Source organism: Eulemur rufifrons, chromosome 18 (genome assembly GCF_041146395.1).
Source record: "Eulemur rufifrons isolate Redbay chromosome 18, OSU_ERuf_1, whole genome shotgun sequence".
Lineage (NCBI taxonomy): Eukaryota > Metazoa > Chordata > Mammalia > Primates > Lemuridae > Eulemur > Eulemur rufifrons.
This window is the reverse complement of record NC_091000.1, coordinates 52,923,496-52,934,897: the sequence shown is the minus strand read 5'-3', so window position 1 is coordinate 52,934,897 and position 11,402 is coordinate 52,923,496. Positions and strand designations below refer to the sequence as shown.

Genomic DNA, 11,402 nt, shown 5'->3' with positions numbered 1-11,402 from the left:
TTCAGCATCTAGCACAGTGCTTGTGCTTACAAGATGCACGCTCAGTAAAATTTCCTTAATGGAACTTAACTAGATATTGAGGAAAAGGGGTGGAGTCATTCATTCATTCGCTGTATGTTTATTGTGAGGCTATTTGGTACAAAGCTATGTGCTAGGCAGTGTGATTACAACCAAGAAGATAACTAGGGCCTAATTTCGGTCTAGTGAAAGAGATGGGGCAACATAAACACACACTTCTAATTCAGCTGGGTTAGGACTGCATTGGATCCTAGGTAAGTTTATTTTATGGATATGGATAAGCAAAGAAAGGGGGTGGCATTTTGATTAGAGGAAATTGTACTAGGAAAGGTATTTGCAGAATAAGATAATTGCTCCAAATCACCATGAAACCCAAAGTTAGACACAAAACTCGTGATTTCTGACTCCTGTTTCTGGCTTGTTACCTTTACTTTTTAAAGGGATGTTATTCTGGTAAACAGATGGTCAAATATAGTTCTTGGGTAATGAATAATGAAGTGAGATAACATGTGAAGCAGAAGTATTACAAAACAAAAACCAGAAAAACCTTCCTGATGCTAAATGATCTTTATTAAGTTTAATCTACCAACTGTTCTTACTGTATCCTCTTCTACTCTCTTACATGAACAAAACCTCTTTTCACAAAAGTTTGAGGAAGCTAGTAAAATGTAGTGAAAAGAGCAGGTTCTTTGGAAGTCAGGCAAAATCAGATTCAGCTCAGGCGGCAGTCACTACTAGTAATTTATAGCAAGTACTTAAACTCCCAGTTTCCTCTTTTGTAAACTGGGAACAATAATAGTAAATAAATTGTGAGATGTTTATGAAAAGTGCTTAGCACATTGCCAGATACATAATAAGAGCTCAGCAGAAGTTAGCTATCATGCAATTCTAAGAACCCGAGGACTTGGGGGTGTTATTTTCGCTCTGGCAACCAAAGGAACTGAAGTGTAATCATTACTAAATTAGGTTAAACGAGAACTCGCGCTTTCAGCAATGATGCAATTTGATCTCTTCGGGCCACCGTCGCCGAGCATGCGTATATAAACGTGGCGGGACGGATGTGTCATGGCGCTCTCCATCTAAAGTCTGCAGTTTCCGGTAAGTGGCGTGTTGATTCTCTCACTTTGGACTGGTTTTTATTTTCCGACTGCTGGGTAAGAGTGGCGATGGATCAGTGTAGGGCAGAGTGTGGCCAGAGCTCCTTTTATGGCGAAGCCTTGTTTCTCTAGTTCCAGTCTTCTCGGGCTTTTTGCTAATTTGTTTCCTAGTTAAAAGGGGACTTGCCAGCTGGGATAGGGGAATTGGGAGGCAGATAGGGCTGCCAGAGTGAAGACAGGGTCGTCGGCCTCAGGTGCTGCCGGGTTGTTAGGAGTATTTAAAGTACCGCTTGTAAGGCTGGAGGCAGGCATTGTTTTTGGCAGGTCTGGTGGGCTTTTTCCATTAGGGAGAGGAGGGGTGAGACCAGCCTTACATCGCTTTCCTTCCTTATTGTCAGATTTAACTTCATTTGTTCTCCCACTTTCTACGTTAGTGAATTTGTGGATATGAAAAGGCTTTCGCAGTTTTTTAACTTTCACAGAGCAGTAGCATAATAAGAATTTAAACTGAAGTTGGCCAGAGGAGCAGGTGTCTTGCTCTTTCACTTTTCTTTCTCCTTTACTCATAAAACCTGAATCTCGGGATGACACGTGTCTTTCGGTTGAAAGGTGATGTGGATACCTACCTTATTGCCTTATTCTTGTTTTGTAGTTGTTGGTTACTCGCACTATGCAGACGTTGTAGTGCTGGACGTATTTATTATTAAGGGTAGACACTGGATCACAGTCTTGGCAAATGTCAACACACCTGTCGTAATCAGTAAGAAGTTAGAAGTATTATGGAACATCATTAACCCTCCTGTATAAAGTGGTCTTTTGTGGAGTTTAATTCCTTTTAGGTAGTTTTAAAGAGTCCTTGTAGTGGTTTTGTGAACTTATGGGATGCTTGCTTTTCCTAAGCAATTTTTGTTTTCCAGAATCATCTTTCAGGAGGACTTTAGACTAATTGCAGGTAATCAAAGTGCTAACTTATTTTAAACATTTTATGTTTGAGTGGCATGTTACACATGAGACTATGCAGAAAGGTAGCCCAATTTCTTAGCCATTTGCCACCATCATTTCATGGAAACAATATGATTTCCATACCACTACATCCAAGAGACATTTTTGTTTATTTTACTTAACCTTTCATTTTCATTCAGCAGCCCTGACCATGTCCACCTCCTTGACATGCCGCCTTCTTCCTTTGCCTTTTCTGGCCCACTGATTTTTTTCCTTCTCTGATGGCTGTGGCTTGATCTCCATTTTAGGCTGGTTCTCCTTTACTTGCTAGTTAAATTTGGAGTTCCTCAAGGCTTGGTCTTATACTCTTACCCAACTCTGTTCTCTTTTTCTTTCCCTCTGGGTAATCTAATTCACATAGTTGTCAATACTTGTCTTTCTGATTCTAGCCATTCCAGTGGGTGTGAAGTGGTATATCATTGTACTTTTGTTTTGCATTTCCCTTATGGCTAATGATGTTGATATCTGTTCATGTGCTTATCAGCCATCTTTGTATCTTCTTTGGAGACATGTCTATTCAAATCCTTTGCCCATATTTTAAATTGGGTTGTCTTTTTATTATTGAGTTGTAGGGGTTCTTTATATATTCAGATACAAGACCCTTACCAGATATACGATTTGCCAATATTTCCTTCCATTTATGGGTTGTCTTTTCACTTTCTTGATGGTGTCTTTGAAGCACGTAACATTTAATTTTGTTGAAGTCTAAACTATTTTTTCTTTTGTTGCGTGTGCTTTTGGTGTCTTAACTAAGAAACCAGTGCCTACTATAATATCAGGAAGATTTACACCTATTTTTTTCCTAAGAGTTTCATAGTGTTAGCTCTTATATTTAGGTCTATGATCCATTTGAGTTAGTTTTTGTACATGATGTGAAATGAGGCTCCAGCTTCATTCTTTGCATATGGCTATCCAGTTGTCCCAGCATGATTCGTTGAAAAGACTGTTTTTTCCCCATTGAATTGTCTTGTCATACTTGTTGAAAATCAGCTGACCAGGTAATATATTTTTTGACATGCATTCTGTGTGATTTTTATGAAAGAATAACTCTGGGACAGTGATTATCAAACTTCAACGCATATCAAAATCACGTGTAGAGCTTGTTAAAGATTGCTGGGCTTTACTCAAAATATCTGATTCAGGACATCTGGAGTGGGCCCAAGAATTTTCATTTCTAATAAGTTCCCTATGATGTGACTAGTCTTGCTGGTGTGGGAACCACACTGTGAAAACCATTAATCGAGGACGTTGGTTTGCAACTGTGGCTATACACGTGAGAATTACTGCAAAGTTTTTTGACAAATGTTGATGCCTAGGCTCCATTTTGAGAGATTGATTCAGCTGGCCTAGGGCTCAGGTGTTGGCAATTTTCAAAAGTGCTTTAGGTTAATAGAATGGATGTTCAAGATTGAGAATCACGGCTGTGGGAGAATAGTGGTTCTTTTTGGTTTCGTTTTTTTGAGACAGGGTCTTGCTCTGTTGCCTGGGCTAGAGTGCAGTGGTGTCATCATAGCTCACTGCAACCTCAAACTCCTAAGCTCAAGCGATCTTCCCACCTCAGCCTCCTGAGTAGCTAGAACTACAGGCACACACCACCACGCCCAGCTAATTTTTTAAACACTTTGTAGAGATTGGGGCTTGCTATGTTGCCCAGGCTGATCGCAAATTCCTGGCCTCAAGGAAGCTTCCCACCTCGGCCTCCCAAAGTGCTGGGATTACCGGCGTGAACCACTGTACCCAGCCAGAATAGTGGTTCTTAATCAGGGATGATTAGTGGAATTACCTGGGTGGTTTCTGAGTTCACGTGCCTCAGGTCTACCCTTGCAGATTCTAATTCAGAATGGAACCTGGGGATTTGATATTATAGAAGCTCCCCTAATAAGTCACCTATGTAAGTAACCGCTACTCTCTGATATCATTTTCAATATTTCCTTTTTTACTATTTTCATTCCCTTTATCAAACTTGATTTTCTCTACCTTTGGGAATACATTTTATGTGATCCTTTTGCTCCATTTAACTATCTTGTTTTCCTTTTATTTTCAAACTTCTCTTTTTATAACTTATTTAAATATTTCTGAAGGCTAAATAATTCCCTCTCCCAATGTGTTCGAAGTAAAAACTTTATTAATAGTGATGAGTGAGATTGTTTAGGTGTTTATGATATGCAGCTAAGTTTAGGAACCTCTGCATTATATTTGTCTTGTTTGTCTCCCTGGAGGGAATTTCTAGAAATGGAATTGTTGGGTCAAAGGATATACATGTGTTAAAGTTTGATATGTATTGGCAGATTGCCCTCCAGAAAGGGCATACCAGTTTTATCATGCTTTCAGCTAACAGTAGCGTGTTTTTTTTTTTTTTTTTGACAGAATCTCACTCTGTTGCCCAGGCTAGAGTGCCGTGGCATCAGCCTGGCTCACAGCAACCTCAAACTCCTGGGCTCAAGCAATCCTCCTGCCTCAGCTTCCGAGTAGCTGGGACTACAGGCATGTGCCACCATACCCGGCTCATTTTTCTATATATATTTTTAGCTGTCCATATAATTCTTTCTATTTTTAGTAGAGACAGGGTCTCGCTCTTGCTCAGGCTTGTCTCGAACTCCTGAGCTCAAACAATCTGCCCGCCTCGGCCTCCCAGAGTGCCAGGATTACAGGCATGAGCCACCTTGCCCAGCCAACAGTAGGGTTTTTGTCAGTCTTTTATCAGTGAGGTAGTTGAAAAATAACTCATTTCAATGTTTGCTATTAGTGTGGTTGAGCATTCTTTCCTATTTTTATTGGCTGTTTGTATTTCTTAAGTGAATTGCCTGTTTTTCCTTTGCCCATTGTTTTCTGGGATGTGTTTACTTCTTTGTTTCATATTAGACTCTTGCATTGTTTGTGCTTTGCCAGTGAGGCAGGGCCGTAGTGGAAAGAGCATGGTATTGAGAAGAGGCCTAGGTTCTAATTCTGTCTCTATCAGTGTACACATCCTTTTGCTTCTCTGGACTTCAGTTCTGTAAAATAAAGAGCTTAGCAACCTTCTCTACTTTCCTAACTCTGTAGTGATAGGGTATGTTTACTGCAGTGGACTCCTGTCATCCTCTTATTCCATTCTGTTTCTCTTCAGTGGATCTATACCCAGTTGGGTATGGGATGTAAAAATTGTGTAATTAAAAAAAATGGCTTTTAATGTTATTCAGTTATTCATAATTCTTCAGTAGTTCCTTAGTAACATTCAAAGATATTACCTAGTCTTAGCCTTTCTCAATTTTTTGATAGAATAATAGTGATAGAAGAAATCCTAGGGGTTAGGCATTTACTTCAACTCTCCACCCAATGTAAGAATTTCCTCCTATGTTATAGGAAGACTAAATTCAACTTAAGCATTGTATTCATTCATATAGTCAGTAAATACTGTGTGTCTGCTGTGTGCTAGGCATCATCACAGGTGTTGCAGAGATAGTACTGAAAAAGAGAATGATGTCTTTGTGCTTGTGGAACTTACATTGTAATGAGAAAGACACATGCAGTAATAAATATGGTGTCAGGTAAGTGCTATGAAGAAAAATGAAACATGCTTGGGCAAGGTGGTTATTTTAGATAGGGTGATTAGGAAAGGCCTCCTTGAGGAGGTGTTATTTGAGTGCATAAGTGGACAGCAAGACATATTAATACAAATATCCGGGGGCTGATATTCCGGCAGAGGCATAGCAAGTTTGAAGGCCCCTGAGTCAGAAACTGATTTGGCATCTTCAGAGTATCTATATCCATATCTTGTTAGACTGTGTAACCTACATTAAAAAATGTTTATTTTTAGAGACAGGGTGTCATTTTGTCACCCAGACAGGAGTGCCATGTTGTGATCATAGCTCACTGTAGCCTCAAACTCCTGGGCTTGAGCAATCCTGCCTTAGCCTCCTGAGTAGCTGGGACCACAGGTGTGTGCCACCGTGCCCAGCTACATTAAAAAGTATTTATTGAGAATCTACAATATGCTAGACATAGTTCTTAAGCACCTGGGATAAAGCAGTTAACAAAGCACACACAAACCTTTACCCTCATGGGGTATATGTTTTAGTAGAAAGAGATAAACAGTAAAAAACGAAAACAAATAAATATGTAAGCAGGTGATAAAGTGCTGTAGCTAAAAAACAGGCAGGGAAAGGGAATAGGAAGCGTGTGGGGGAGTGAGGTGGGGGTTGCTCAGAAAGTCCTCTCATGACATTTAAGCAAAGTCCTGAAGGGCTTGAGTGAGTGAGTCATTCAGGTGTCTTGAATAAGAGCATTCCAGGCAAGAATAAGACTGTGAAATGAGTGCCTGGTGAGTAGAAATAACAAGGAAGCCTGTGTGACTGAATGGGGAGAGAGAGGAGAGTGGTAGGAAATGAAGTCAAAGAGGTAACAGAATTGTTGATGTCCTTGCAGATTTTTGTAGCAATTTTGACTTTTTTGTTGTTGTTTTAAAGAGCTGGTGTCTTGCTAGGTTGCCCAGGTGGCATAATCACAGCTCACTGCAGTCTGGAACTCCTGGGCTCAAGCAATCCTCCTACCTCTGCCTCCCCAGAGGCTAGGACTATAGGCACTAGCCACTTTGCTTAGCTTGTCTTTTTACTCTGATCTTGAATACCACTGGAAGGGTTTGATCAGAAACTTGAGATGAACTTGGGTTTTAAAGGGATCCCTGACTTCTGTGCTAAAAATGCTCTTGGGGAATTAAAGTTGAAGCAGAGAGACTACGTATTGCAATAATCCAAGCAAGAGTTGATGTTGGTTTGGACCAAGAATGTAACAGTGGGTGTGGTCACATATAGATTCTGAATATATTTGGATGATAGAGCCAACAGGCTTTTGTTGGTGGATTGGATTTATGGTGAAGGAAAGAGGGGAGTCAGGGATGATGCCAGGATTTTTGGCCCTAGCAGGTAGAACATTAGCCCCCAACCTTTTTGGCATCAGGGACTAGTTTCATGGAAGACAGTTTTTCCACAGATCGGGGAAAGGTGGGCTGGGAGGATGGTTTCAGGATGATTCAAGTGCATTACATTTATTGTGCAGTCAAACCTCTCTGCTAATGATAATCTGTATGTGCAGCTGCTTCCCAATGCTAGTATCACCGCCTCAGCTCCACCTCAGATCATTGGTCATTAGATTCTCATAAAGAGCGTGCAAGCTAGATCCCTCGCATGTGCAGTTTACAGTAGGGTTCGTGCTCCTGTGAGAATCTAATGCCACTGTTGGTCTGATAGGAGGTGGAGCTCAGGCAGTGATGCAAGTGATGGGGAGCGGCTGCAAATACAGATGAAGCTTTACTTGCTCACCTGCCGCTTATCTTCTGCTGTGCGGCCCTTACCTTCTGCTGTGTGGCCTGGTTCCTAACAGGCTACGGACCGGTACTGGTCTGCAGCCTGGGGGTTAGGGACCGTAGAGGTAGAAGGTTGGGATTACCTTTAAGTGAAATGGGAAATTTGTGAGAGGGTCAGGAATTCAGTTTTTTTTTTTTTTAATTTTTATGTATTTATTTTTGAGACAGAGTCTGGGCTAGAGTGCCATGCTGTCAGGCTAGCTCACAGCAACCTCAAACTCCTGGGCTCAGGGGCTCCTTCTGCCTCAGCCTCCCGAGTAGCTGGGACTACAGGCATGCGCCACCATGCCCGGCTAATTTTTTTCTATATATTTTTAGTTGTCCAGATAATTTCTTTCTATTTTTTTAGTAGAGACGGCGACTCGCTTTGCTCAGGCTAGTCTCGAACTCCTGAGCTCAAACGATCCACCCGCCTTGGCCTCCCAGAGTGCTAGGATTAAAGGCTTGAGGCACCGCGCCCGGCCTAGGAATTCAGTTTTGACATTTTTTTTTTTTTTTTTTTAGAAGTTCCTATCAGAGGAAGATTGTTTTGACTTTTTAAAAAGTCAAAACAATAATTGAAATTATTCACAATAAGTGAAATAATTACTAGACATTCAAGCAGGGTATTGAATCGGCAGTTCGACATATGAGTCTAAAGTTCAGGGGAGGAGTGGAGCTGGTTATGTAAGCATATGGTTGGTGTTTTGAGGCCATGGGACTGGATGAGGTCAGCTAGGGAGTGCCTGAAACTAGAGAAGAGTCCTGTAACAGAGCCATGGGGGAATGTTAATGTTAAGTTGGAGAGATGAGGAGGAACAAGCAAAGGAGACTTGAGAAGTGGCTAATGTGGGAGGAGGAGAACTAGGAGAGTATGGCTTCCTGGAAGCCAGTGAAGAAAATGCCTTGATGAGGAAAGGGGTTTATAGTGTCACATGCTACAGATGGGGTCTGGTAAGATGACTGAGAATTGATTATTGTGTATATCCTTGGAAGTCACTGGACTCAATAACAGTCAATTTGGTGGAGTGGTGTGGATGGAAGCCTGGTTCAGTGAGAGAATGGGAGGGGACACTGGAGACTATACGTGTAGACCTCTTGCAAGGAGCTTTTATTTAAAGGAGAGAAATGTGGTAGAGATCAGAACAGGAGGAAATGGGGTCGAGAGGGGTGTTTGCTTTTGTTTTTATGTCTTAAATGGGAGAAATAGCTATTTTTAGATGGCAATGATTAAGTAGAGAGGTAGTGATGATACAGGAAGTGGGAACATTGCTGGAATTCTGTGCTTGAGTTGGTTAGAGTAGAAGGATTTCTCTTAGGGAGGTGGACAGTTCATTCATTTTTTAAAATTTTTTTGAGACAGAGTCTCACTTTGTTGCCCAGGCTAGAGTGAGTGCCGTGGCGTCAGCCTAGCTCACGGCAACCTCAAACTCCTGAGCTCAAGCGATCCTCCTGTCTCAGCCTCCCGAGTAGCTGGGACTACAGGCATGCACCACCATGCCCGGCTAATTTTTTCTATATATATTTTTAGCTGTCCATATAATTTCTTTCTATTTTTTAGTAGAGATGGGATCTTGCTCTTGCTCAGGCTGGTCTCGAACTCCTGAGCTCAAATGATCCGCCCACCTCGGCCTCCCAGAGAGCTAGGATTACAGGCGTGAGCCACCGCACCCGGCCTGGACAGTTCATTCCTTAACAGATTGGAAGGCAGGATATGGACAAAGAACCAGTTTCTGGTAAAAGAATGAAGTCATCCATCTGTGCAGGATGTAAGAGGGGATTTGAGGGTCTTTGTTGTTCAGGCCTTCTATTTTCCATCCCATCTTTCCTCAGAGGAGATTTGTGAAAAATGGATTTTTAGAAAATTCCTAAATGAATTTAAAGTTTCTTTACTGTAGTTCTTCTCAGTCTTTAATAATGTGCATTGTGAATCTAGAAGAAGGCAGAATTTCCTAAATTTATTTGGCTACAGAATCATTTTTTCAGGTAAATAGCACCAGTTGGGGAAAGACTACCATGCTTCATTTTGCCTTACCTCAATTGCTGAGTTGGCCAGGGCTCTCGTTTGCAGGAACAGAAAACCCAGCTCGTACTGATTTAAGCCAGAGAGGGGCTGTATGGGCTCGCGTGACTGGGCAGAGCAGGGCTGCATCTGTCTTCAGGCATTGGTTGGATCCAGGTGCTCCAACAATGTCAGTAGGGCTCTTTATCTTTCTAGCTCTTATTCGGCTGCATGCCTTAGGTAGGCTTCCTCCCTGTGGCAGGCAAGATGGTCCCTGGAATCCCCAATTTGACGTCCTTCCAACTTAGCCACTTCAGTTAAAAGAGAAGCCATCTCTTCTGTTAGGTCTCACAGTGATTCTGATTGGCTGGGCTTGTCATGACCTGCTCTGAATGGATCATTGTGGCCAAGAGGATGGGTTACTCTGGCAGGCTTAAGTCATATGCTCCTTCCTGTGTCTAGGGAAAGGGAAGTCTGTGATTGATAATCCCACCATGACCACGTGGTATGCATGTTAACCAGTCCTTTACTGATTGACTTTTGGGTTATTTCAAATCTTTTTGCTTACAACATAAAGCCAGCTGAGATTTGAACACAGGTTTTCTGATTCACAGCACATCATTTGTCATGGTTGTAAAGAATGCATTACAGAGTAAAGGAGCCTGGCTAGAAACCACTCTGTTAATGGAATGATGTGAATGGAAAGATGGGAATCTAGTAAATGAAGAGAAGGAAAGTTCATCAGAAAGGCTTGAGGCTAACTGAAAGAATATAAGATCCTTAACATTGTTCAGATGACTCAGAGGAGGAACAGTGGTCATTCAGTAGGCACACATTAGGCAGTAGAGTACTGTGCAGCGTATGGGCTTGGACTCATCTGGCACGGAATCCTCGTTTTGCTTCTTTGGGCAAGATTGCTACTCTGCGTTTCAGTCTGCTCATCTTTAAAGTGAGGCTAATAATACTACCTACCTCATGGAGTTCTTGTGAATGGTTGATGAGATGACCCTGTAAAGGACTTGCTTTGTGTCTGGATTCAGTAGTGGTAGTAGTACTATCATTAAGTGTATCCAGCAGTATATTTTCTTTGTCTTTTTATCCTAGAAAGTGTTTTTTCTTAATTATTTTATTTTAACATAATTACAGATTCACATGCAGTTGTAAAAATTATGCAGAGATCCTTGTACACTTTACCAAGGTCTGTCAATGGTAACATCTTGCAAAACTATATATAGTACAATACAGTGTCATGGCCAGGATGTTGACATTGATATAATCAGGATACAGAACATTTCTGTCACCACAAGGACCCCTCATATTGTTCTTTTATAGTCATACCCATTTTCCTCTCACCCCATCCTCTTTTTAATCCCTGGCAACCTGTTCTCCCTTTCCATAATTTTGTCATCTCGAGTTTGTTATACAAATGTAATCACACTGTGCATAACCTTTTAGGATTGACTTTACTCAGCATAATTCTCTGGAGATCCACCCAGGTTGATGCATGTATCAATAGTACATTCCTCTTTATTGCTGAGTGGTGTGTATGTACCACACTTTGTTTAACCATTCACCCTTTGAAGGGCATCTGGGCTATTTCTAGATTTTGGCTGTTATGAATAAAGCTGCTATAAACATTCATGTACAGATTTTTGTGTTAATGTAAGTCTTTATTTCTCTTGGATAAATACCCAGGGATACAATTGCCAGATTGCATCATAGTTGGATGATCAGTGTTTTAATAAAATGTCAGACTATTTTCTGTAGTAGCTGTACCATTTTACGTTCCCATGGGACCGTATGAATGATCCAGTTTCTCTGCATCCTTGCTGATGTTTCACGTTTTCACTATTTTTAATTTTAGCCATTCTAATGGTGTGTAGTGATATCTCATTGTACTTTGCTTCCATTTCTGTGGTGGCTCATGTTAAATCTCTTCCTGTGTGCTTATTTGCCTTCTGTA

At 41.3% G+C, this 11,402-nt stretch overlaps 1 protein-coding gene across 1 annotated transcript in view; it reads left to right on the top strand.

Moving 5' to 3' along the window:
• The first annotated feature begins 1,084 nt into the window (after window positions 1–1,084).
• CDKAL1 (CDK5 regulatory subunit associated protein 1 like 1) overlaps window positions 1,085–11,402 on the top strand; it is a 582,236-nt gene continuing 571,918 nt past the window's right edge. Inside the window, exon 1 of the mRNA XM_069493178.1 lies at window positions 1,085–1,116. The gene's annotated coding sequence lies outside the window, so the exon portion shown is untranslated. The remainder of the gene's footprint in view (window positions 1,117–11,402) is intronic.